The sequence below is a fragment of the Rhinolophus sinicus genome, chromosome 3, assembly GCF_057876585.1.
Source record: "Rhinolophus sinicus isolate RSI-liver-muscle chromosome 3, RSI-T2T, whole genome shotgun sequence".
Classification (NCBI taxonomy): Eukaryota; Metazoa; Chordata; class Mammalia; order Chiroptera; family Rhinolophidae; genus Rhinolophus; species Rhinolophus sinicus.
Window position 1 is genome coordinate 48,599,692 of NC_142503.1, and position 25,044 is coordinate 48,624,735.

General features: G+C 40.1%; 1 protein-coding gene and 1 pseudogene across 1 annotated transcript in view; one reads left to right on the forward strand and one right to left on the reverse strand.

Annotated features, from left to right (window-relative positions):
• SV2C (synaptic vesicle glycoprotein 2C) overlaps nt 1-25,044 on the forward strand; it is a 183,195-nt gene that overhangs the window by 14,057 nt on the left and 144,094 nt on the right. The gene's annotated exons all lie outside the window — the stretch shown is intronic.
• On the reverse strand, nt 20,958-21,978 carry LOC109445624 (5'-AMP-activated protein kinase subunit gamma-1 pseudogene; annotated as a pseudogene).

Genomic DNA, 25,044 nt, shown 5'->3' on the forward strand with positions numbered 1-25,044 from the left:
CCTAGCTTCTCACGTGGCCACAGCACTTGTCCTCAGCCTGAAGGCCATTTGGGTTGATATTCAAGAGAGTTCAGCTTAGTAATGGTGAGAGTGATTGATTTATGATCGTCTTTTCTGATCATATCAGATTTAACTGTTTTTTACTCAAGCTGAATTTCATTCAGAATTCCAAAGTTAGTTCTAAGAACTTGCGTGTATCTACGTGTGTGTATATTCCTTAGGCTAATAGACTTCTCTTGTCTCAGAAGAGCTAAAATGAGGAGTTGATGATCAGATGTGAATTCTGGCTCTTAGTAGAATTTTTTAAATGTGCCAAAAGTCCCTAAATGTACAGCCCTGTCAGCAAATTGGCCATAATATTTTATTTGTAACATGGTCAGCAAATATTTATAATTTCAATTAACTATAAAATTAGCAAATGTTTATTAACTTTGTTAAGTATTAGGATAATTAAGACATGAGTTTTAGATGAATCATAACATTCATTATTTAGTCCTGATTCATATAAAGCTGCCTTTTAACTCAGCTGGAGGTTAAGATTGGCTATTTGTTTGTTTCTGTATTACTTCAAATGCTACAGAAAGGCTAAATGAAATAAATGCAGCTTCATAGTCTGTGGCAAAAACTATCATCAAAACTGCATTTAATCCAGTTTAACACAAGTTACTGCCCTTAAAAGGCACACTTTCCTATGGGATCACAGGAAGTACTTGAATTTATCTGGAGATAAGAAGACAGATAAGTTGTTTAATAACAGTCTTTAAATATTTAAAGGTTACATGCACAAAAGATGGTGCCTATATTTTCTTTTCTTAACAGGAAACAGGAGAAAATAAACTTGAGTAGAAAGTTGAAACACGTTTTTAAATGAGGAATTTAAATTCAATTTCAGTCAACAAATTGATCATCTCCCTGTGCAAGGGATGGGCTATGCTCATTAGGAAAAATGAGATAAGTGGGTTATAGCCTAGAATCTCAAGCATACAGACCTGTGAGGGGGGCTCAGACAGGTTATTTATGGGTACTGCGAAACATAGAGTGGGAGTTCAGTAAAAGCAACCCAGCACTTCATGGTGGTTAGGACATTTGCTTACGGCAGGGTTTCTCAATCTCAGCTCTATTGACTTTGGGGCCAGGTAATTCTTTGTTGTAGGGGTTGATGCTGTGCATTGTAGGGTGGTTAACAGCATCTCTGGCGTCTACCCACTAAATGTCAGTAATATTTTCCCCTCCAGTTGTCACAACCAAAAATGTCTCCCCAGATTGCCAAATGTCCCAAGGGTAGGAGTAGAGAGAATGCAAAATTGCCCCAGTTGAGAACCATTGACTTAAGGAATAAAGAAAAACTTCAAAAGCAATTATATTTGAGATGAACCTTGAAGGGCAGATGGGGTTTTGTCAGGCAGCCAGGGAGATGCAGGGTGTTTGAGGTGGAGGTGGAGTGTACTGGGGGCAGTTGGGGAGTGGCAAGTGGGCCTGTTGGTGTGGGAGCGAGGCTGTGTGAGGACTGGAACACGGGAGTGGTGGGAGAATGAGCTGCGGGGGTGCATGGGAATCCTTGAAGGTCAGATACAGCCATTTAGGGTCAGTTTGACGGCCGGGAATTGTCTTTATCAGAACTGCACATTTAAAAAGATGAATTTGGGGTGGCCGGTTAGCTCAGTTGGTTAGAGCGTGGTGGTAATAACATCAAGGTTGCTGGTTCAATCGCCGCATGGGCCACTGTGAGCTGTGCCCTACTTAAAAAAAAGAAAGGAAGGAAAGAAAAATGAATTTCTTTAAATAAATAAATAAATAAATAAAAAGATGAATTTGAAACCAGGTATGCAATGGCTTAGAGGAGGGAGAGCCTTGAGGTAGAGATACCAGCTAATAGTGGCCAATTTCAGTTACTTCATATAGATAGACCCCCTATTTTTAATTCATTCTGTGAATCAGCCCACACGTATATATTGTGCCTCTATTAAGTGCAAGGCACTGATCCCAGCTGCTAGAGGCAGAACAGAAAAGGAGACATACACTCCCTCTTCTCATGGAGCTTACATTCTAGAAGGGGAGAAGACAAACACTGAACAAATAAAAATGAAACTATCAAAATACTTTTTAAATAGTGCTTAAACTCTCTGAAGACAGTAAAACGTTGATGTGATCGTCAGTGACTAGAGAGGCTGCTAATATTAGTGATAATACTTATTATAATTAACTAAGACATACGAACAATTTTGTTGCAGTAAAATTGCATTTACATCAACATTTATTAGAAGTCTCATCCCTGGACAGCCAAGAATAGAGATAAAATAGAATGTATGTTTTTCCCTGTTGACATATAAAGTATCTGTTATGAAGAACATTTCTTTGTAAATTTATTCATCAGAAAGAGATTTTACTTGTATGGCTACTGGAACATTTGAAAATTTCCTTTTAAAACAATGAGTCAGATTACAAGGGAAGAAGCAAGAAGGCAGCTTACATTTGCTGGTTCCCAGCACACAGCAGCCATGCTAGTTGGCACCAATTATTTAGTTTTTGCCACACCCTAAGTCCAGGCCAACATCATGTCTCACTTGGAATAATGTAACAGCTTCCTAATAGACCCTTTGGCCTCCATTTTTGTCCTCCTTCCCTCCATTTTTGTCCTCCTTCACTCCATTTTGTAAAACACAAAACACCACTTCCATTTTGACATTAAAAATCACCAATGGCTTCCCATTGCCTTAAGATCAATTAGCAGGCCCTTACCAGGGTCACGGTGAATTTCCCAGGTCACCATGCTCTCCCTCTGCCTCCCCTGAGCCTTTCTGCCTGCCTGAAGGCTCTCTGCCTCACCCTTCATCCCACAGCTAACTCCCAATCATCCTTCAGGACTCACCTAAAGACTCACCTTAGGGAAGTCTTACCTGATCTTCCCAGGTCTAATTTAGGCACTCTTCCAACTTGCAGCTGCTGTACCTTCTTCTTATCCAGTGATAACACTATTACTCTGTTTTGTGAATGCTCATTTCTTTGTCTGGTTTCTTGAAGGTTCACCCTTGTGGGCCCAGCAGGTTACAACGGGGCCTAGCATAATCAAGAAATATTGTGGGATGACTCAGTGAGGGGTAATGGAAAATAGAAATGAAAAGGCTTATGATGCCCAGAGAGCATATGTTACTTACTCAAAATCACAGAGCTATAAATAGTGGATTTATACCGTGGGGCTTAAAAACCCCGATTCTTTCCATATTCTGTGGAGCTTTGTAAGAGCATGACAGAAAATCATTTGTCTTAGATGGTTTATTTGTAGACTTGCTGGGAGGTGTTCAATAAATATTCATTATTCATCAAACAGGAAACAAGACCCTGACTCTAGCAGTCTCTTTCATTGAAGTGCTTCTGTGATTACCACCAGCTTAGGACTGCCAAGGCTTGAGTCCTCTGTTCATAGCCAGTGAAGCCTTAACATTTGGAAGATCTAGATTTTATTTCTCATTAGTTTGATTCGTTAATATGCTATTAGACATTTACACAAGTGATTTTTGTTACAGCACCTGGTACGCTTCCCTGCCGCCTCAATTATGTTAGAACAGAACATCCATTCTGTTATCATGTCAGTCTGCAAAACCATATAGGGTTGTGTGAAAAACTATGGTGTAAATAATAATGCACAATTGAAACTGCTACATATATGGTATGTTGTTAAATGGATTTCTAAATTTGCAGCACCTTTGATTCATTACTTACCATTATTTATTTAGTCCTCATGACTTTGTTACTAAAATGCAAAATGGACAAAATAAAGGGGAATTTTCTCATATTATTTACCTGCATCTAAGCTCATTCCTAATTTTATGACTCTAGTAAACAGCAACATGTTTTCCTTGGGAATATAGAAATTTAAAGAACAATTATAAAGCAAAATGTTTCAAATAGTGTAATGCTGAAATTCTTTTTAAATATTAATGCCCCTTCACTACACATCTAAAATTGATGTATAATGATTTTAGCAAATAAATCTAAAGTTTTTCTTTCAAATCTTGGTTTTTTACCGTTACCACTTCTGAACAACCTAGGGGGGTTTGTGTGTCAGCCTGTAGCAGCATATAAGCTTTTTCAGGGAGACGTATGCTCTTTTAGCAATATACTAACTTACCTATATCAAGTTGGATTAATAGACTAATAATAATAGCAAATATTTGTTATTGTCTGGGTGTTTGTTATAGGACCTAGGTTATTTTCATACACTATCTCATTTAATCTTCACAATTCTATGAGATTGGTACAATTACATTTTAATGTGTTTTCTGGTGAATTCTACTAAACTTTTAAGGAAGAAATAATGCTGATTCTACATAAGCTCTTCCAGAATATAGCAAAGGCGTATACACTTTCCAACTCATTTTAAGAGGCCAACATTACCCTACTACTAAAGCTAGAAAAAGACATTACAAGAAAAGAAAGCTTTAGACCAGGGGTGTCCAAACTGCGGCCCGTGGGCCAACTATGGCCCATGATCCATTGTTAATTGGCCTGCAGCAAATTCCAAAAATATGTCTAGTTTACTTAAATAAACCAGGTGAGGCAATACGTACTTCACCTAGAGTGAGTGGCCCGGCTGTTTGTGTATTTTACTGCATATGGCCCTTGGTAAAAAACATTGAAAAAAGTTTGGACACCCCTGCTTTAGACCAGTATCCTTCATGAACATAAACAAAAATATCTTCAATAATATACTAACAAATCTGAAAAGAATAAGACATCATGACCAAATTTATCCTGGGAATGCAAAAATCTTTCAGTATATGAATATCAATGAATGTAATTCATCATATCAACAACCTAATACATGCAGAAAATGTATTCAGTAAAATTAAATATCCATTTATGATTTAGAAAAAACTCTCGGTAGACTCAGAATAAAAGACACCTATAAAAACCTTACAGCTAAGGTAATACTTGATGAAAGGCTAAATGTTTTTCCCTTACTACTGGCAACTAGGCAAGGATGTCTGCTTAACTATTCCTATTGAAAATTATATTACAAGCCATAGTCAAAGCAATAAAACAAGAAAAAGAAATAAAAGGCATGTAGATTGGAAAGGAAGAAATAGAAAACTGTCTATATTAAGAGATGGTATAGTTAGGACATGGCAAGACCCAAAGAATCTACACACAAAGCTACTAAAACTGATATGCAAATATCAGTCATATTCTTATGTATTAGTGATAAACAGTTGGAAATTCAAAATTAAGAAAACAGTATCATTTAAAACAATAGCACACAAAAGAAATACTTTGTTATAAATCTAACAAAATATGTGCAATATCTTTATGCTGAAAACTATAAAGTACTGATTAAAGAATTCAACAATCTAAGAGCTATACTGTGTTCTTGGAATTGAACATACAATATAGTGAAGATATCAGTTTCTCTCAAAGTAATCTATAGATTAAATGCATCTAAATCAAAATCCAAGCTGGATATGGATATATATATATATATATATATATATATATATATATATATATATATATATATATATGACAATCTGACTCTAAAATGTATGTGGAAAGACAAGGAAGCTAGAAAAGTCAGAAAAACTTTGAAAAGAAAAATTGGAGGATTCACATTACTTGACTTCAAGATTGATTCTAAAGCTACAGGAATCAAGACACAGTCATATTGGCAAAAGGACAGACATATAGAAGAAAGGAACAGAATAAAGATTTTAGAAATAGACCCATACATATATGGTCAGTCGGGTTTTAAAAAAGGTGCAAAGACAATCAATGGAGAAAGAATAGTCTTTTTTATAAATGGTACTCAAATCTTTGGATATCCAAGTATTAAAAAACAAAAACAAAAAGCTTTCAATTCATACCTTATACTATATGCAAAACTTAATTCCAAATGGATCATGGAAGTAATTGTAAAACGTAGTACTATAAATCTTCTGGAAGAAAATATAAGAGGAAATACTGGTGATTTGGGGCTAGGATTTTAGATATCAAATGAAAAGCATGGTCCGTAAAAGGAAAACTTGATAAATTTGACTTTATCAAAATTAAGTACCTCTGTTTGGACACTTTTAAGAAAATAAAAATCAAACCTTAAATTAGGAGAAAATATTTGCAAAATCTGTACCAATAAGGGACTTGTATACATAATATATAAATAACTCAAAACTCACAAATTAGAAAACTAACCAGCCAGTAAAAATTGGGCAAGATATTTAAACAGACACTTCACCAAAGAAGATATATGGATGGCAAATGAGTACAAGAAAAGATGTTCAACATCATTTCTCATTAGAGAAATGCAAATTAAAACTACACGTGTTTGTTGTACATTTTTCACATACAGATAGGAATTTATTGTATGGTGTTTTCACTTATGGGAGATTAAAACAGGTATGGATTGAGGTTTACAATCACTAGAGTGACTAAAATAAAATAAAACTGACAATACTAAGTGCCGACAAAGATGTGGAGCACTTGAAACTCATACATTGCTGGTAGAAATACAAAATGGTAATTTGAAAAACACTTTGGCAGTTTCTTATGAAGTTTAACATCTGTTCACCATATAGCCCATTGAGCCTCATCTAGTATTTACCCAAGTGAAATGAAAACTTAGGTCCACACAAAAACCTGTATGTGAATGTTTATATAGGCTTTATTCGTAGCACCAAAGTTGGAAACAACCCAAATGTCTTTCAGCTGGTGAATGGATAACAAATTATGGTCCATTTACTCAGTAATAAAAAAGGAACAAGCTACTAATGAATGCAGCAATAAGGATGGGTCTCAAATGCATTAATGTTAAGTGAAAGCGGTCAGGTACAGAAGCTACATACTGTGTGATTATAGTTATGTGACGTTCTGGAAATAGCCAAAAAATGGTTGCCAGGGGCTGGAGTCAGGGGAAGGGTTGGCTGCAAATGGGCTTGGGGAGTTTGGGGGATAAGAGAACCGTTCTGTGTCTTGATTGTGTGTGTTGAGGGTTTGTGAAACTCACAGAATTATAAACCAAGAAGGGTGAATTTTACTGCATGTAAATTATACCTTAACAAAAGATTCTGAAGCAATTTAATGTGTTGCCTGGGCAAGTTGTTTTTCCACATCTAGATTTGTTTCTGATTTGGTTTCCCTGCCTTTGGTGCCTCCAATCCTCATCTTCAGTAACTGGCTCTTCTCCCAGCTCCCCCACTGGTTTCTGGATGGACTCTAGCTCCTACTAATTGACCCTGGCTCCACTAAGCACCATTCTCCTCTGATCAGTTAAGCAGAATTGACTTCCCTAGAGCTAATCCCTAGCAAACCTTGTGTTTTGATCTCATTAAACTCTGCTCTGCAGCCAGTGAATGGCAGTTCATACTCATTACTTGTTCAGCCTAGAAAAGGATAGATGCCTTCCACCTTTCTTTCTCATTGGCATTTGTTTGCTTTCATAGGCTCACCCGTGGCACTGAATGATGGTATCCAGTTTTCTTGTTCTCTACGTTTTTAGTGTACATATGGATGAATTTTGCAGCAGATTATAATGAGTGCCGCCGTTTAATTTATTGTCTAAATGAGGACATATTTTAGTTTAAAAGGTGGTGGGGAATACTATTAATTACTTTAGGACATCAGGTGTAAACTAGGACTGTCCCAGGAATCTGGAATATACGGTGACTCTAATTAATGGCATAGATGTACTATACAGATATTCAATAATTATTTGTACTCACTATTAGGGTGGTTAAGTTAAAAGTGGCTATATAAGCAGTTCTGCATCCGTTTTTCTTCATGAATTGCATGGCACACTGCTATGGGCATACTCAGCTACAGTTCGTGGTCAATACCTATAATTCTTTTTTTCTGCTGCTCTAGGAGCTATATCAAATGCAAATGAATGTGAGTTGATACTTTAGGGCAGTGCCTCTCAAACTTTACTGTGCATACAAATCACCCAAGGATCTTGTTAAAATTCAGATTCTGATTCAGTAGGTCAGGCGTGGGACCTGAGATTCTGCATTTCTAAGAAGTTGCCAGGTAATGTCCACACTGCTGGTCCACAGACCAGTCTTTGAGAAGCAAAGCTCTAGGGGAAACCTTTGCAAGTCACTGGCCAGTTTGGGAACTTGGATTGTTGGTAGCACAACACACCTGATTGCTCATTTGATTGCTAGACACTCAAGTATTGAGACACTAAACAAAGGTTCTTTTGATTTATCGTAATTAAATGATTTGGTCCAATAAAAATAGAGGGAAAAATTCACTCTATACTTCTTGATGAGGTCTAAACAGCCAAAAGCAGACAAGACCATTCATTGTCTCTCTTTGGTGTAAGAAAGTTTGAAGGAAATAGCTATATTCTTCACTAAAAAAGAAAATGGATTATTGTAAGCAGTTTCTCATAAAGTAATTTTAAAGAAAAAATTTTTTTTGATATTGAAATGTTTTCAGATATTAAATAAGAATAGAAACTCTAATATAATTTTACATTGAAGGTTGCTAACTATCAAGGAATGTAAATGGTTACTTTAAACACACACACACCCCAAACAGTATCTACGAGAAGTCCTTTACTTCTCTTACTGAGATTATTTTCAATTTTTATCAAATTTAATGATTTTCCTTTGTGATATTTATCAGCAAGCAACATATTGTTAAATTAAGATATTTAAGTAATGCCCATGGTGTCTGAGCAGATACATGTTCCAGGGGAATTCTAGTTAGATGAATTTCCCCACACCTTCTGCATTTAGCGCAGTGTATAGGGAGTTCTCCTGGATGGTTTTGGGAACTAAGAGGTGAATCACACATGGGAAAAATGAAATTGCTGGACATAGAGAAATTCGACACAAAGAAGTCAGGACTCTATAGCTCCTCATAAAGCTAAATTAGATTAATGACCTCTCCTACATTGATTTATTATGTGCATTCTTCATGTTGTCCCCTTTTATCAGTTTTAAACACATGTGCAGATATACACTCAGTGCTTTCTGGTTCTTTTTTACTATCTGTTTTAGACACATTAACTGGTTAATTTCTGAGAAAGAAGAGAAAGTCACAGATGTCAAACAAGTAACAAGTAACAGTGATAGACAACTGAGATGTTTTCTTTCAAATTTCACTTTCAGTGTTTCAGTTCCCTATTAGCTTATAAATTTGTTGAGTACTGTCACTTTTCTGTGAAAAATGCAAACCCTTTTAAAGAGCACAAAAGTATTGATTTATATATCTTGAAGTAAAATCCTCAACTAATTTCCACTCTCTAAATTCATAGTAGTCACATAACACTGATAACCATACATGTTAGTTTTAGTAGTTAGATAATACAAATCGAAAGCTGACAGTTTTTTGAGATCTTTTATGCCAACTTTCTAATTAATAGATGAAGAAAAACAGACCAAATAGATGAAGAGAAAACAGACCAAAAGCTGTTAAATCACTTATTTAACTATATAACTAGTTAGTTGACAAAGGTGGTCTTGGACTCCAACTGAGTCCATTCATAGTTCAGTGTTGTTTTTATATTGTCTCCTCTTTGCTTTTATTTTGCATTATGTATTTTTTAAATATTCAGGACATCAGCATGTTTTCTAAATTTTAATTTAAAGAAGAGCTGAAAATATCCACCAAAAGTATCAGTGATGTAGCAAGGTCTCTAACATGTGCATTGAGTTTGCTCAGATTTACCAAAACAATTTCTTTCTAATGCTTTTACTTACTTCTGTCATCCTCCAAAGAAATGGATGAAGTGAAGCTAATCTAGTAGGTAGTTGTTAATTCTCATCTTCTGTTACCTATTAACAATTGTTGACAAAGTTAATCATTGCCTCCTTGTACTAGTTGTTAGGATATTTTCTCTCAGCTCCAAACCTACCTTTTAATATTGTTTCCGATGTGGCTGACGGGCCTCTGCAAACTAGGTTTCTGAGATGGCGCCATGATAGGCTCAGCCGGTAGGAGATACTAGAGAGAGACTGAGAGGCTTGGGGAAAAAGAAGGGGTTGCTCCTTCTCATGGGCTTATGGGCTTCTTGTCTGCATGTGGTTTCGGTGAGTGTTACGGCTTAGAAAAACCTTTTCACCCCAGAAGTGAGTTCCTTCCTGATGCCACTTGATTCCAGTTTGCAGTTTTTCCAACACTTGCAGAACCTGCCTATGCTGGGTTGGATAGTGTCCCTTCAAAATTCGTGTCGCCCCAGAACCTCAGAATGTGACCTTATTTGGAAATAGAGTTTTTACAAACATAATTAGTTAAGATGAGGTTATACTGGATGAGAGTGAGCCTTAAGCCCAATGATTGATGTCCTTATAAGAAGCCCATGGAATGATGGAGGCAGACATTGGAGTGATGTATCGTCAAAGCAAAGGACACCCAGGATTCCTGGCAACCACCAGAAGTTAGGAGAGAGGCATGGAACAGATATCGGCTCACAGCCTTCAGAGGGAGCATGGCCTTGCTGACACCTTGCTTTCATGCTTCCAGCCTCCAGACTGTGAGAGGATAAATTTGTTGTCTTAAGCCACCAGGTGTGTTGTAGTTTGTATGGCAGCCTGGGAAACTAATACACCGCCTCATCATAGCCCCATCAGAGATATAAACACCAGATGGCTAATTGCCTCTTTTAGAAAAGGGTTCCTCCTTTGACCTCAGAAACACCAGCACCAGCTGAGCAGCACCTGCTTCTCAGGTGTCTGAGCTCAGTTCTGTGGGGCCCTGCCTCTGTTTATTTAATAACTATTTAATAATTCAAACTTTGTTCCTTTGTTCCCCCAGCCCTAGAGGTGGTGGTTTTATCTTTCAGTTGCTACTTTCATGATACCTTAGCGTTCTCTTTTCACTCTTTTTGTTACCTGGTTAACAACTTCATATTTAATAATTATTTACATTGAATTCTCTCGTCAGTCTCCTGACTGGATCCTGGCTAATAGATACCTCCGGATAATTTCATCATTAATTCCCAATGAAATTACATTCTCTTGGGGGTCCTCCTGCCCCATAGGTCACACCTCAATCTACTCTACTGGTTTATTCTCTTCTTTCTAACCTATTAACCTTCCAGTGACCCAGTGTGCAATCCTCTCCTCTTCTCTCCTCTCCTCTCCTTTCATCTCCTCTCCACCTACTCTCACTCTCCTGGTGATCTCATCCATTCTTATGGCTTTCAAATCCATCTATATACTGTTGACTTCCAAATGTATATAACTTTGACCCAGACCTCTGTCCCCTGAACCTGAACTACGTACTCAGCATTTCCATTGGATGTCTAATCAATCCCTTAAATTTAATATATCCCAAAACTGAACTCTTGATCTTTTCTCCCCAACCCCCACCCCAAATTGCTGCTTCTGGGACATCCACCACGTCCCATTGCAGTTGATGGAAAATCCATCCTTCCCCTTCCCTTTCATTTCACACTCCACATCAAGGCGTCTTCGGGCCTCTACTTCAAATTATGTCCAGAATCTGATCATTTCTTACCACCTCCACTGCTGCCCTCCCCTCCACACTTGTCTGAACCACCTGAATTACTGAGTAGCTTCTCACCTGGTTTCTGCTTCTACTCTTGTCTTCTAGAGACCATTCTCAGCACATCACGTTTCCCTGAAAATAAGACCTAACTGGAAAATAAGCCCTAGCATGATTTTTCAGGATGGCATCCCCTGAACATAAGCCCTAATGCATCTTTTGGAGTGAAATTTAATATAAGACCCGGTCTTATTTTCAGGGAAACATGGTAGCAGCCAGAGAAGTCTCTTAAGAGGAAATGAGATCATGTCCCTTCTCTGCTTACATCCCTGCAGTGGCTCCTCATCATACTCACAGTAAAAACCAAAGTCCTTACAAATGATCTGAGGGCTTTCCATTATCTGACCCCCTGTTACCTTTCTGATCTCATCTCCTACTTTTCCCTTCTATCACCCTGTTCCAAGCACTCTGGCCTCCTTGCTGTTCCTCTAATGTGCCAAGAATGATCCTGATTTAGGGATTTTGATCTTTCTTTTCTGCCCTGAACATCCTCAAGTGACTCTCACCTCCTTTATGTCACTGCCCAACTCTCATCTCAGTAAGACTTCCCTTCAATCCCCTCATTGTTACTGCAAACTACACTCTCCCCACTCTCAAATCCCCTACCTTGCTATAATCTTCTTGTGATTTATTTTAGTATGCTTACTGTGTTTCTCCCCATGCTAACATGAAAACTCCCCAAGTCAGGGATCCGGCTTGTCCTGTTTGCATCCCAAGTACCTAGAATAGTGCCTGAAACACCAGAAAGACAGTAAAGATTTCTGACTATTAAAAGAATGAATGTATTCACAGATCACCAACAGAAGCTCAAGAAGTGTTCTACACATTTGGGGTAAAGTCAACCACAAAAATGAGTACACAAAGGAATTAAATACTGCCAGAAATGACCATGTAATTCAATGGAAGTCAGATCATGTCTGAAGAAAATCAGTAAGTGATCCAAAAATAATTAACAAGTTTGAAAGTAGTCTAACTTGAGAGTAACAGAGTGCTGCAAAATGTGATGATTATAAACTTGTTGCTTAATTTTAATAATTTGAGAGCAATGAGACCTGTTTCTTTTGTGAATATTTAATTAATATACAGTAACACCTATTAATATTTCTTTGACTTATATTCCACTGAACATAGTTTAAGGAATGCTGCCATAAGATAATGGACCAGCACGAAAGTGAGAGTTACACATACACAATTTAGATATAACAAGCAAATAATACCTTATCGTTTCCAGATTATTTTCAATTACATTTTTATTTGATACTGTGTTTGGCAGTTAAGAATTGATTGCATACTACATGTAAGGAGTATGTGAAGACCCATAAAGGAAGCAGTTTTGTCAAAAAAATTAATTTTACAGCGTTTTGTTAAGGTCTAGCATTTAAAAACAAAGTTTATTTCTTGAAATCAGTAAAATATCTCCAGATCCTTTAAACTTTACATTATATCTAAGTATGCAAAAACCACATTATAAGAAAAGGTCAGTCACATTTAGTTTACACAGCACAATAGGCAAACAGTAAAGATAATTTGTTTTTCAAGATACTTTTTTGGTAGTTATTTGTCTACACTGAGCATAGGGAACCTTATTTTAGGGCCATTGACCCATGATTGGCAGAGGGTGAGGAGTCAACAGAAGATAATGTGATGTGAAACCAACTTAAGGATTTTTTAAAAGTGTTTAGAAAGTATTTTTTAAAATGCTTGCTTTTTGAAAAGTAATAACAAAGACATGGATTTAAACAATAATATGAAAATAATAAAGTAACGTCTGTTCTATAATGTGGTCGGTTAAAAGAGAGAACATGATAACAACAAAAAGATAACATGGGAGTGATGGCCCCTATATAGGGATAAAGAGGAATTGGGACAAAAGAATTTGGAAGAGTCACACAGGACGGCAATGATGGGGCTATGGGAACAAAGAGACTGCAATTCAGACACTAAGCTTATCCGAAATTAGAGGCATGGACATTTATAGAACTTGCTCTAAAGAAATGTTTTAATTTGTGTATTTTTACATAAAAATTTTAAGCACAAGTGTTCTTGAAATCCTGTGATTCACTATATTAGAGGGGGAAATGCCTTTCTGTTCTGGAAAAATGATATATCTTTATTTTATAAAGGAAAAAATTTTTCATTGAATAACCTTAATATCGTTTAACCTTTTAGGACATAAAAGACTGTATTTTGGTTTCAAGCTGAAGCTTTCAATTATCTGCTGCTACTTGACCTAGAGAGCAAAAGGAAATAAAATGTGAATTCAGTATTCACATCCTAAAGCAAATAGAGAGAGCTTGTTAATTTGGTTAATTGTAGTGAAGAAAAACTTGATTTTTTTTGTCTGGCATTGTGTAGACAAAGAGGTTGACTGACTAATGAGCCATGTATTTAGGTTGTTTTCACCATAGTCCTGTTGACTTTTGAGGTGAAGTGATTATTAGCCCAAGGTCCCCAGCTAGTAACTAGCAAACTAGGGTGTGAGCACAGGCTGTCTGACTTTCTTTTCCTTTTGATGTCTTTGTGAATTTATGATTATGGAACCAACCTTTTTGCTGTCAACCACTTGGAGAGGGACACTAAAGAAGAATTTGTGTTCTATAACTAATTTCCAAGTCTTAATTACTTGCTGTATTATTACACATGATTTTAAAATATATGCAGGCTGCAGTGAAGAAGGAGGAATGCAAAAAGAAGAAAGGGAAAGTGATAGGGGTCTTTCATATATGTTCATGAATATTCTATTTTGCTTCTTTATTCTAATATCAGAGAAGATGTAAAAGGCTAAACCTCCTGAGATTATAAAAAGAGGGAAATTTGGACATAGACACACAGGGGAAATTCTGTGTGATGACAGAGGCAGAGATTGAAATGACACAGCTGCTAGGCAAGGAATGCTAAGATTGATGACCACCATGTGAAGTGAGGAAGGGGCAAAGAAGGATTTTCTTCTGCAGATTTTAGAGGGGACATGGCTGTGCTGATGCCTTGATTTCAGATTTCAGCCTCCAGAACTGTGAGACTATCAGTGTCTGTTGTTTTATGCCACCTGGTTTGTGGTCCTTTGCTCTCTTGGTCCTAGGAAACTAGTATACTTCTGAATGTATTAGTTGTAATTGTGTTTAGTGGAGTCCTTCAGATTTTCTATAGCTAAGGAATCTTGTATTAGGAAGCTAGTATGATGATTTGTACCTATAAAAATAGATATTTCAAGGTACAGTGACTTAAGTCAACTCTGATTTTCTATAGAAATAGAATAAGAGGGGTTACATCTTGTTACCCACTGTCCTTCAGAGGAATGCCTGCCCACACTACTTTTAATCATTTACAACTGTAAGTGGTGTCTCTTTGTACCCAATAGTGAAGCGTTTTCTAACATGCATGTCACAAAGGACTTACTTTTATGTTTCTTGAGATCTTTAGGAAGAGAATGCTGCTGGACAGGAGAGAAGCTATGGGTGTCAAAACAGCTAGAAGGGCTAGCCTGGGATGGAGGGGGTGGAACAGAAGCAAAGGAGACCCCTCTTCTTGAAATCAAGGGCACGGGGTATCACTGGTGGGCCTCTTCTTCAGCTGCAGGAAGTGGAAGCACGAGTATCCTTGGCAATGCAGCAGCAATAGAAATGCACTTGGATAGAATTGCTGTGTTTACATGCAAAGTTCGTAGGCAGGGTGCTCTCTCAAGCAAAGGCATGCTCCTGAAGGAGCCATTAATCTAATTCGGCAGACCCTCAGGGTTCAGGGCGTTCACATTTGGAAGTGAACAGTCAAGAGCAGTCCTATAAGCCTCTGACTTGTAGTAAGTGTCCTGATGGATCCCAGGGCCGTGAGGCTGGGTGCAGATGTGAGCCATGGGGGCCAGGCCAGCCTCTCAGCCGCCAGCACCTCAGCCGCCAGCACCAGCTTCCAGGTGGAGCTCCGTTCTCCGTTTGCCTCCTTCTGTGCACTTTATGGGGAAATTAGAAACTGAATTCTAGTAAGCCAGGATGGGAAGAAACACATCAGAAAGCAGGCACAGTGTTGCCTACTTGCCACCAAGATGGATGTCTGAAGTTCAGTATGGCTGGCAGCTTGAAAGAGAACAGGATTCAGAGCCGAAAGTCTTAGACTTGGATTCACATTTAGAACTGGCCCTTTGTGACTCTGGGCGGGTCCCAATACATCTCTCAACCTCAACTTCTTTTTAAATCTGCTCTCAGTACAAATGAGGATCCAATGAAATCATGTACGTGAAATTACTTTATAAATGTTAACATGCTGTAAAGATAACCTGCCATAAATACACATCCCTGAACACCCAAGGGTTAGGAGTCGAATATTGCCTGTATTGCAGTTTCTGTATTATGACCAAGTGAGGAAACATTTTAGGGGAGGGAAGAAGGGGAGGAGATAAGCCTGATTGATTCTGCTTACATTTAGAGAACCTTTTAAATCATTAGAACCGAAAGCTCTCACTTAAGGAAAAAATTCAATTTAGAACAGATGAAACCATTTCCAGCCAGGAGGAAAACAGTCCATTTACTGTGCTTGTTTGTTTGTTTTCTCCTTCCAGACATGTTGGGCTAGTCCTCAAAGCCCAGATGAGCAAAATACTGCTAAAGCCCAAGTCACTGGTCACTTTCATAACGAGTCTTTCAAAGTCTGGTTCATACACCTACTGGCAGTGCTTTAAAATAGAATCGGCTATAAGGCAGTCCACACTCAGCCCGTAGACCTCTGTGCCTTCTAGCAAGCTGGTGGGATGAATGCTTCCTTGGGGCTTTGCATGTCCTGGCCCTTTGCGTGTACAGCATGCCCCGCCGCGTGCCATGCATCCCAGCCAGCTGTCACGGGGTCTTGGTCCCACCGGAGAGTGACTTCAGAGGGAAAAAGCTGCTCCTCCTTCCCACTGGTCGCCAGCCCGACCCCTGTCCTACCACTCATTCTTCCACCCCTCAGCTTCTGCGTGCCGCAGGCACACGTAAACATGTACTGGATTCAATGCTACCCCGGCCCCGGAGGGATTTTCTTAATGGCCCTTTGGCTGGTAAACTTTTTCACTGACTCTTTTTTGATCTAGATCTGTCTTAAAGAATCACCTGTGACTTCCTTGTGACTAGAGCCAAGATGATTATTAATGATGAATAGTTAACAATGATTACTTGTGAATTACGTGGAAGAGATTGAGAGGGTGAAGTGAGGCCCTTTTCCAAGAAGGAAATGAATTGTGTCCGTCTCCCTCCCCGCTCAATATGTCCTGCAGCGTGTATGCATTTGGAGAGTGACCTCTGGGGTTGTTATAATTAGATTCCAGTGCTGCTGATGGAGACTTGGAAGGCAAAGGCAGGCGACTTGCAACCGACCACACTGGCTATGACAGAAACAGTTCAGTACCCAGTGATAGCATAATTTCCCTCTCCAAGATTAGACCAAGAAACCGCACAATTCATTTGCTTTCCTGGGATCATAGTAAGAGGAAGTGTTCATCCTGCTCTTCCTGTATTGTGGGAAGCACGTTCATAGCAAGAGATGGCCCCTGTCTTTCTTGAGGGAGGCTCCTCCTTGTGGGCAGCACGAGTAAACATGTTTTCTCCCCAGATGTGTCTCTCCCTTGATGAGGGTTCCGCAACTCTGGTACTGAGAGTGCTTGCTCTGGAAGATACTTTGGGCTGCAAGATCAGATAAGTGTCCTCCTTCTTGGAGGAAAGATGCACACAATGCATGCTCACATATCAAAGACTCTGAGAAGGCTTGTAAAACCAACAATAACAAAAATTCAGTTTTCCTTAATTTAGTGTTCTGTGCAGTGATTTGTTTAACAAATGATTTTAGCATGTATCAGGAGTTCTTCTCGGTGCTGGGAATTTAGGCAAGCACAAAACAAGGTTCCCTTTCTCATGAAGTATATAGTTTGTGGGGAGAGTTAGATAATAAACAAAAACTATGTAATATATTGTCAGATGGTGATAGATGATAAGAATAACAGCATAAAGGGTCAGAGCATGGTGATGTGAGAGCACTGTCTTAGATAGTGTGGTCTAGGGCTCTGTGTGGAGGTGATATTTGAGAAGAGACTGGAAGGAAGTGAGAGAGGCCAGCAGTTATCTGGGGGGAGGGGGCACAGGGGATATTCCAAGCACAGAAAGTAGCAGATGCCAAGGCCCTGAGGCAGAAGTGTTTGGGATATTGGAGTAAGCTGAGGTGGAGTGAGGGGGGTGTGGTGAAAGATGAGAACAGAGAGGAGGTGAGCTAGGCCATGTAGGGACTGAGTGAGTGGGAAAGAAGCCCATGGAGGGTTCTTCCCACAGGAGTGTTAGTTCCTGCCCTACCTTAGGGAAAGATTTCTCTGGTTGCGATGTAGAGAAGAGCTTCTAAGGGATAAAGGTAGAACCAGGAAGACCAGTGAGGAGGCCATTGCAGCGTCCAGGTGAGATGGGATGGTGGCTGGGACCAGGTAGATAGATGGGCAGTGGAGGTGATGAGAAAGTGACAGGTGTCTCCCATCTTACTTGTCCATAAATTCTTTATGAGGAACACTTTTTAATATCTCTTGGATGCGTTTTAGAAAACACACGTAATCAGATGCCAATCACGTATTTCTGTCAATCATGAAAATGCTTTTATACCTTCCTCCCCATGCTGGCGGGAAGGTGTTAGAGAGGTGAGACACCAAAAAGCTAATGGAAGAAACTGAACATTGCAATTTTAGCAAGTGTGGTCCAGGTTGAGTTTGACTGTTAGTTTCAGAAGAGGCATTGGGAATCCATTGTTGTTTTTACTTTTGTTCTAGATCTGACATAGGTGTGGGTATGCAAAGGACTCTTGCCATGATTTTTTTTTTTAATTTAAATATATTCTGAGTTCCTTCTATGGCCTTTAATAAGTTAAGTCATTGGTTTGTGAGTGCTTTACTTGTCCATCTTTTGCCTGGTAAACTCAGTTTAGACTCTGCTCTATCCCATAATATGGTGATACCATGTGCCAGCTCATAGCTCTTATCACACTATAAGGTAATTATCTGTTTAGTTGTTGGATGTTCCACTAAAAGGAAAATTCCTTGATGGCCAGGACCTGTGCCTTTCATTTATGTTTGCGTAAAGTCTGGGCAGAGTCTAGACCCCACTGTTGAGTAGGTGAAAAATAGCTGTTAGTTGAATGACTGAATGAATGAGCGTCCAGGGTTTCCTTAGGCACCAAGAATATGAGATGAACCAAAAACAACAACAAAAAAGGGTCGCTTTCTTTAAAGAACTAGTAGTCTGGTGGGTAGATAGGTGAATTCTGACTTCCCTTGTGACTATGGCTTTTGGCCCAGATCTCTTCTCACACTGGTGGGATATTCAGTAGCCTATTTGGGAGGATTTAAATAAAAAAGGTTCTTCCTTTCCCCCAGTGTCTAACTTATCAGCCCAATGACTGACCTTGAAATCCCACAATGTACACATTTCCTCAGACTGAGGAATTAAAAGAGAAAAACCTCAGGGAAGGGCAGAGTACTTTCGGAGCTCCTTAGTCATTTATTTATATGCTGTGTGTGAATTAGTTGAGCAGCTCTTTTCACCAATGGCAGTAAAGGAGAGGTTTTGTTGGGAAAGGCACGAGGGCACTTATTCTCCACTATACCTGGATCACGCAGAAGTAGCTGGTAGCAAGAGAATCCTGGGCAGAACATGGAACACCAAGCCAATGGACACTCTAGTTCTCTTGCTTTGTGGGTCATGCTGTGGGGACTTGTAACCACTAAAGCACCTTGGTCCCCAAGCTGCACCCGCATTTAGCCCCAGAGTGCTGGTGGAGGCAGTAAGGAAGTCTCTGCTGCCTCCCTCATAGAGGCCACAAAGGAACAGGAACAAAGAGCAGAGCGTCTCTTGGGGATCATGCTCTGGGGCGGTTCATCACCAGCTCAGAGTTGCTGAACTACACAAAGGTGGCTGCTTTTGCAGCCATTGCCCAAGCAATCTTGTGAAATGAAATGTTTACTAAGGAAAACATGAACAAAGCAGAAGGAAAAAAATATGTCATTTCCAGACATTAAGGGGAGAATAGTACAAGCCTGAGGGGGCGGGGGGTGGGGGTCCCTGGGCTTGTTGATATCCGAGGGGGTTAGATAACTGAGGTCCAGGAGGAAGTGTTTTGCTGTTATCAATGTAATATAAGGGAAGCAGACTTGATCGGTCTGGCTCTGCCTTTAAATTGCATTAAAACTCTGCTAGTATGCTCATCACATTGCCTGGCTCGCGTGCTTCTCGGCGCTTTCCTTACAGCTAAACCGCAGGGTTCGTATCTCAGCAACAGCCGCAAACACCAGGGTGAGTCTTTTCGGAAGGAAAGGCTACTGCTTCATGACTCTCCAGCCAGTGCTCCTGTGAGAGGGAAATTGCCAGCCTTATCACTGCTGGGTGAGGATTTCTATTTATAAAGGACATTCTTCTATAATTTCAAGTAAACTAGCACTTGCTGAGTAGGTACTATGTACCAAGTGTTATTTGATGTTATTTTATTTAATCCTCCCAAGAGCACTTTTATTTTCCATTGTACAGATAATGCGATTGAGTATTGAAGGCCGTAAATAACTTGCCTAGTGTCACAAAGCTAGTAAATGACAAAAGCAGTACTGGGACCCAGGTGTGTGTTTCTCACTAACAAGATCACTGTTTCTGCCTAATCATTTAGGTCGTTTTAATATGTCTAAGAAAACTGCTTGCTCAAGGGATGTCGTGGAGTTTCTCTGTAAATTTAGGAACGATCATGTGTTTGTTCCCCTGAGATGGTGTATGGATTGCATCACTCTTATAGTGTTCCACCTTTGGGTGTAAGTAATTGCCTGACGCCAGTATTTGGCTCCATAACTAACGTTTCCCCCTTTTTTGTGAAGAGGTTCCTGTCATTTTAATTAGGTTTGCCATGAAAAGCAATAACCTCAGCTAACCTCTCTGCCCTCCCCCTGCACCTAACCCACCTCCCGTCATATGCGTACGGCATAGGAACCCAAAGGCCATCCTCCCCACGATCCTCCCCGGGCCCCATATGGAAGAAATGTCACTAATGGATTCAGCCTTTTCCATACAGCATGAAACAGATGAATAAAATATTTTTATGAAGAGTTTTGTTGTACTATTAGGATAGAGTCGGGGACGGAGATAGAAGCAAAGGCTGGGTGAGGTCTGGGCTCTCGTAGAGATCAGAATTTGCCCGAGGGGCACAGAGTCCAGAGTTCACCCAGAACAAGTGCTATGTCTAAGAGGATGGGGGCTAGGATGGGAGGGCGGAAAGTTCCTCAAGTGTATGTGTGAGGATAGGAGAGCTAAAAATGCATTCTCCTTCCTCCCTTCCCTACCACCTTCCCCAGCTCCCAGGTAAAACAGTACGGGGCTCCCGAGCAGGAAACAGTCATGATTCTGTCAAGGTTCCATCTGTGGCTCGTAGAGCTTTGGGCAGGCGGTGAGTGGGCATCCGGCCCAGTGACCCCTCCCCCCCGCTCAGGGCTTCTCGCCGTCTGTGAGCAGCAGGCCCGCAGGACATCCGACGGTGATACGAGTCCCTGACCACAGCATGCTCATCCATCACTACAGGTCGGTGCAGCTCTGCTGCCATCCGCCTGCTGCTCATGGTCTCCAGAGTCGCATGCAGGGCGCCCTTGAGGACACCCTCAAAGTAACATGATCAATGTTGCAAGGGTTTGGTCATGGACACATCTGAGTTGTTGCAGGTCTTTTCTGCTGCCATATTGATAACGTCAAACTCGGGGTAGATGTCCACCACATGCCCTTTCTCATCTACCACAGGCAGGGCCAAGACCCGGTGCTGTACAAAGATGCCTAGAGCCACGTAGGTGGGGGTGGGGGTGCGAACCCTAGCAGTGTTGGCCTAGGTGCCAGTCTGTAGCTCTTCCAGAGACTTAGACACGAGCCCTTAGACATGGCTCAGGGAACTCAGTGATAAACAACATGAGGAACTTGAGGATGAGCTGGTGGGTGAGAATGTACAAGGTGTTGTCCAATTTTGGGTCAATGGCAGCCTGTGGATCTTGTTTCAAATGGATGAAAAGATAGCATCAAACAAGCTGGCATTAGGAGAAATGCAGACAAGTGGTCCTGTAGGTACACCTTTCTCCAAGTTTCTGTCTTGTGTTCTTCCAGCTCACAGATCTTTACCAAAGCTAATCTATAGTAGCGGAGCAGGATATTGATGGACTCGGTGACGGTCAGCATACCCCAATACTTCACTACTTACTATCCCACAAAGGGGCAGCTCGTACGCCACTAGTCGCCAAAGCAAGGAAAGTGTTTTTCTCTGCGGGGAAGTATCAAATACAACCAATTTGGAGCTTGTGGGAATCAGGTCGTAGCAGTGATGAGACTTCATGCAGGAAGTATACACACTATTGTTGGATTCTGGGGTCTCTTAAGGATGCTCATTTTCTGTACCTGGGAAGCTCTCTGAAGAAGTGACCACTGAGAGAGGGCCACGTCTGGGGAGGTCCCAGCAGCTGACTGTCAGAGACAGAGCCAAACTTGAATGGCTAAGAGGTGGGTGAGCCCCACAGATGCTCTGAAATTGGGGACCTGAGTCCTCTCAGCACCCTTGTGAGTGGAAGGCTGCCACCACCCAGAGGATGCTGCTTTTCCAAGTTTCCTTGCTCATGGCAGTCACCCCCATTGGAAGAGGCTCCCACCATAGCCAGCTTTTAAATATCCAACGTATGACTATCTCATTTTATAATTTGGGTCGATTTCTTTTTCTTCTAATTCCAGTGATGGACAAGCAGAGAAACTGAAACTAGTCTCATTTCGTAATAGTTCTGATGAGAGACTGAGTGGCTGTGGAGAAGGGTAAATGATCGCAGACCTTCTTAAGCACCTACCAGATACAGCAAAGAGTTGCATTTTCCTTTTGATTGCTTAGTCTGTACTGAGGAATTCTTGTGTCAGCTTCCTGCTCCAGCCTCAAACCTGCTTTTAAAGACATTTCATAAATGCTGCCTATATTTTGAAGTCGTCATATTCATTATCAGATGGTTATAGTCAGAATAAAGATTATAATGGATGTGAAAGAGCCGGGCGAATGAGATTTAGTTTAAGAAGAGGTATTCCCGGCGTTAGGTAAATAGGGTTTTATTAAGCTCCATTCTTCTAGCTCCCCGACTTCAAACCCACTCCACTTAGAGTAAAACCCAAGGCCCTTGCTGTGACCCTCAAAGCCCTTGATGATATGTCCCCAGCCACCTCCCTTGTCATAGCAGAGACTTCGTGAGACCCCTCCCTGACTCTGCTCAGCCACCTGGCCTGCTTGCCCTTCTCCACCTGAGGCCTTTGCTCTTGCCATTCTGTGTGTCTTCAAAACTGAGTCCTTGGGGAGCAGCATGGCTTATGTCCTGGCCTTAGTCAGGCTTCTACTCAGCGTTCCTCTCCTGGGAGGCTCCCAGCTTGACCACTTCTCCTAGAATAACAGCACCTCCTGCACTGTGACCAGCACTGTCCAGTGGAGGAAGGTCTGGTTATTTAAATGCAAGTTTTGGCCATGTTTTCACTCGACAGAACAGATATAGAACATCTCCGTCATCACAGAAAGTTCTGTGGGACAGCACTGCTCTAATCTCTTACCCTACTTTATTTTTGTTTGTAGAACTCAACGTTACATGAAATTATGTATTTGTTTGTCTTCTGATCTGTCTCGTCACTCGAAAGAAAGCTCCATACAGTCAGACACAAGGGGACTTTGTGTGTTTTGTTCAATCTCTTATTTTAGGTCCTCAAAGAGTGCCTGGTACATAATAAGGGCTTAATAAGTACATAACAAATGAATGATTGGATCTTTTGGGGGCCCTTTTTTTAATTTATTTTTTAAATTTATTGGGGTGACAATTGTTAGTAAAATTACATAGATTTCAGGTGTACAATTCTGTATTACATCATCTATAAATCCCATTGTGTGAGGGCCCTTTTTTAATCCCAGGGGAGAGAAGAAGAATTGTTGAAAAAAATTGCTTTTCTCCTGCTTTTCCCAGCCCTGGAGAGCCTTTGTGTGAACCCATGTGCTTCCAGGAAGGGATTCAGTCCTTGGCTTTCTCTTTGTGTTTCCCTCGCATGATTCGTAAGTCCCAGTGAAAGAAGCAGAACTGACCACATTCACTTTCAGTGGCTAATACCACATTTATAGATGGTCCCTTCCAAATCTGGAAGCCTCTGTGTAATGCCAGGGAAATCATCTGCCAGAATGTTTTTGGTTATTTCATGGAAGAGAGTATCTCACTGTTATTTAAGAGTAGGAATTGTGTATGACAGTTTGGTGATTGATTATGCTTAGTAATTCTGGTTGATCTGAAGGTCCTCAGGCATCTGATTTCCCCGAAGGGTGACAGGATCCTGGTAGCTACTTAGGAAAGGGACTCCAGGAGCACTACACTCTCCTGGGCTCCACTGAAGACGCACGAGTCTCTTGCCAGTTCTCCTGAAAAGTTACTCCTTTAAGGAGGGCCCTGGTCTACAGAAAGGTCTAGAGAGGAAAGCTGAGCTAGGACTGTCAGCATGGTTTAGTGATTTTCCTGTCTGAATTCTCCTCAAGCAAGTTTAACCCAACATTTGCAGCTCATCTGATCTACTCCACGATCAAAATTCAGTATGTTCGTTCTCCCTTGAGGCCAATGCTTTGCTTTGGAAGAGAACACACTTCCTGACCCACTGAATGGATCTGACAGAAGCTAAAGTTTGTGGCGCGCGCGCACACACACACACACACACACACACACACACACACCATGCCAAAAATGTATACACATTTTAAGAAAGGAAAAAACTGTATTAAAATTGTAATCCTCAATATATACCGATAACAAAAGATGAATACAAGTCACATTTGACTTCTGCAATTACAAGAGGTGCTCAGAGTGATTACCATCAGTGTAATTTTAATATAGTTTTTTCCTTTCTTAAAATGTGTATACGTTTTTGGCACCCTCTGTATATAGTATATCATGGTTCTGAAAAACCAGTAAACAAATATACAAATGAATAAAAACTTTAAAATATGTATGTAGTTGTATGTGTATGCATCTTGTTTATTAAAAAACTGGCATACTAAGAAGAAAACATCTAAACTGTGTTACATAAAAAAAGGCTTAAATAAATAGATATATTGTATTTTTGGATTAGGTGACTATTTCAAGATTTTTAGTTCCTATAAAATTAATTTGTAAACAGTACAATTGTTGTTAAAATTCAAATGAAATTTTTTTAAAATTAAAGTTTATTGGGGTTGACAATTGTTAGTAAAGTTATATAGATTTCAGGTGTACAGTTCTGTAATATATTACCTATATCTCACATTGTGTGTTCACCACCCAGAGTCAGTTCTCTTTCCATCACCATATATTAGAACCCATTTACCCTCTTCTAGAGCCCCCTCCCTCCTTACCCTCTGATAATGAAACTTTTAACATAAAATTCTTAGTACAATTTTAATTAAAATTCTAATGAATAGTTCATTTGGAAGAGAAAGTGGCTGAGATACAAATAGGTATTTGCAAATGATGAGTCCTGAAGGGTACAGGCACTGACAGATATTAAA